General features: G+C 44.5%; 1 pseudogene; it reads right to left on the bottom strand.

Annotated features, from left to right (window-relative positions):
• Positions 1-212: 212 nt before the first annotated feature.
• On the bottom strand, positions 213-1,612 carry LOC147450449 (uncharacterized; annotated as a pseudogene).
• Positions 1,613-2,705: the final 1,093 nt, after the last annotated feature.

Raw genomic sequence — 2,705 nt, forward strand, 5'->3', positions numbered from 1 at the left:
ACCTGAATGATAGCCAAGTACCAAAATAGAGAGAGGGATCCGCAATCCCTTGAACCTCGGAGCCAACTCTGGGTCTCAAAGCGTAAGCCGAACACGTCCAGGAGATGTCTAGCTCGACATAGCTCCGCAACCAGAATACATGGTAAATGAAGGAGACAACCCCTCAGTCAAAAAGGTCTGCTGCCTATGTCCACAAACGCAAAGAGAGTTAATCACCCTGGCCATGGACAGTCTAGGCGATTGAGCAAAACAGCCCCTGACCTGAGCGCAATGGTACAATACCACAGCCCACTGCAAGCATCTAAAATAGATGGAAAGAACTCGTATGCGGACGCTGAGACACACAAGTGAATAGAGCTCGGGCTGCTCCCGGCTCTTGGGTGAGCGATTGCTTGATGGTTGCTCGTGGCTCCACGCAGGGCAGCTTGCGGCCTGATGGCAATCCCACGCTTGGCTAATGAGGGTACAACCCCTTGTAGCGTGACCTGTTGATACTGTGAGCAAGGGCCCATGCACCCGCAGCCGTGCTGTTGCACTTTTGTGGACCCAAACATGTGACCACCATCACAAGCACATCACTTGCAAGCGTAACAAAAAGCAAGCAGCAGGATTAGGAGAACAACACCAGTGCAACAAACTTTTTCAACTGCATCACTCGTAAGCACGAACAAACCAAGACTGACAACGTAACACAACACCAGCGCACGAGACAGAAAAGCAAACCTCCAGAGAAGTCAATGCTCTCACTATCGTTGGGTGAGGCATTGCTTTCACTCCCTTCACCGCCACCGACAATGCCATCATCAGATGCCATGATAAAGACGATCTCCAAAGAAATTTCGTTGCAAGTACTTTGAGACGCAAGAAACAAACCCTCAAACCAATCTACAACGGACTTTCAACTCCTCGACTGATTTAAATTTGAAATTACAGCATATAAGCACATACAAATTGAATAGCAAGAGATAGGTGAAAGCTCAAATATGACAACAAAGATTGAGACTTGAGGACACATGTGCAAAAGCAAAACAGACAGAGAATCTTCCACTATATAATGTAGCTCAAAAGGTCATACATCAAAACAAATCCTCAGACTTGCTGCCATGACACAGTATAATGATAACCACCCGAAACAAGAACTTATTACAAAGCATTTTTTTTCCCTTTAGACCTGTCATATAGGCTACAACAAGCACATGGAAATTACATGTCCTGTACTCCATTCAACACGTGCAGTGAGCCACAAAGAGCAACACGAGAAGTGCTCGTAACCTCAGCCTGCACGGTCGCCTTCAACGACCTTGAGAAGCCCGCCTGCGGCATTAAACGAGCAGAACAACGCATGGAACAGCTCTTGCTGCCACGTCCTCGCCACCTGAGCCTACAAAGCAACCCCCTTGAATGCAGTCACCTTCCACAACCTTGAAAACCCCGCGGCATTAAACAAGGAAGCTGCGTATGGAACAACGCTAGGTGCTTTGGTAGGACAATACCTACTGTGCAACCATCTTCTCGCAAGGACAACACTCGCTGTGCACGCCACATCCTTTGGCAGGAGCAGAGCAGAAAGGACCGAGGCCCGCCAGGAGCAGTACGAAAAGGAATTTAACATGGGTTAAATGAAACCTAATAAAACAACCCTAGAAGCCTTGCGACACGTGGCAGCCATCCAACAAACTATCGGACGGCCTAGAGTTTGCAACAATTTTACAGCTAAAACCCTATGCCCTTCTGCAAGCCAAAAAACAATGCTTTTCTTGGTTTAGAGCATGTCATGGATTCTCTTCAAAGGAGACAAGAGAGTGGGTCAAAGAGGGCAAGAAGAACATTGAAGGTGCTTATGGTGTTTCCCCTTTCAAGAAGTGGTTCTAATATTGTGGGAGGAAAAGAGACCTCCCTAGCGGTTGCTACACATTCAACTCATGCATTCATTGAGGGAAGGACGACCATTCTTCAAAACAATACTACCTCAAAGACAACAAAAATCTAATGAGATCACTTCAAATGACAAACAAACATCATAAGGCATGTTAGAACATGCTGTAAGCTACAACTTATTGGAGCTAGTCTAGAGGTGCCGCCTTCAATGGCAACACCTCTCTCTCTCTCTCTCTCTCTCTCTCTCTCGCTCGCATTTTCTTGCTATGTTGAGATATAGAGCACATTGGCCGAATGCATTTGAGATAGTCATATAGCGGGGAGGGCCAAATCCCTCCCCCTTTTATGTTTAGTATAGATGAGTATGAGAGTGACAGTACTTTGAGATCTTTGCTTATCTCTTTTTGTATCGATCTGTGTGTGTTTTGTTTGAGACTTTACCTTGTACGTACATCCTTATTTGGGAACATGGATTGTTATGTACTTGAATGTCTTGGTATGCCCTAGTGTTCAGGAAAAATGTGTCTCAGCTTAATATCATGCCATTTTCAATTTCAACAATGCCAGTTAAGGGCAAGGGGAAAAGGAGAAATTCTGCCCCAAAATAGAGAAAAATAGTGTAAAAACCCAAAAAAATGACATAATTTTCTAAAATTTCCTCTTGACAAAATCAAGAAAAGGAATTTTATATGTTTGGAAAAATGATTTTTCCCGACCAATGATATGACCTCTTTTCAAAAATGGAATTGTTATGTACTTGAATGTCTTGGTATGCTCTCTTTTCAAGCTAGATAGGTTATTGGGTAAGACTAGGTTTTCCTCTTTCA

The sequence above is a fragment of the Adiantum capillus-veneris genome, chromosome 9 (assembly GCF_014529385.1).
Source record: "Adiantum capillus-veneris isolate H3 chromosome 9, ASM1452938v2, whole genome shotgun sequence".
Classification (NCBI taxonomy): Eukaryota; Viridiplantae; Streptophyta; class Polypodiopsida; order Polypodiales; family Pteridaceae; genus Adiantum; species Adiantum capillus-veneris.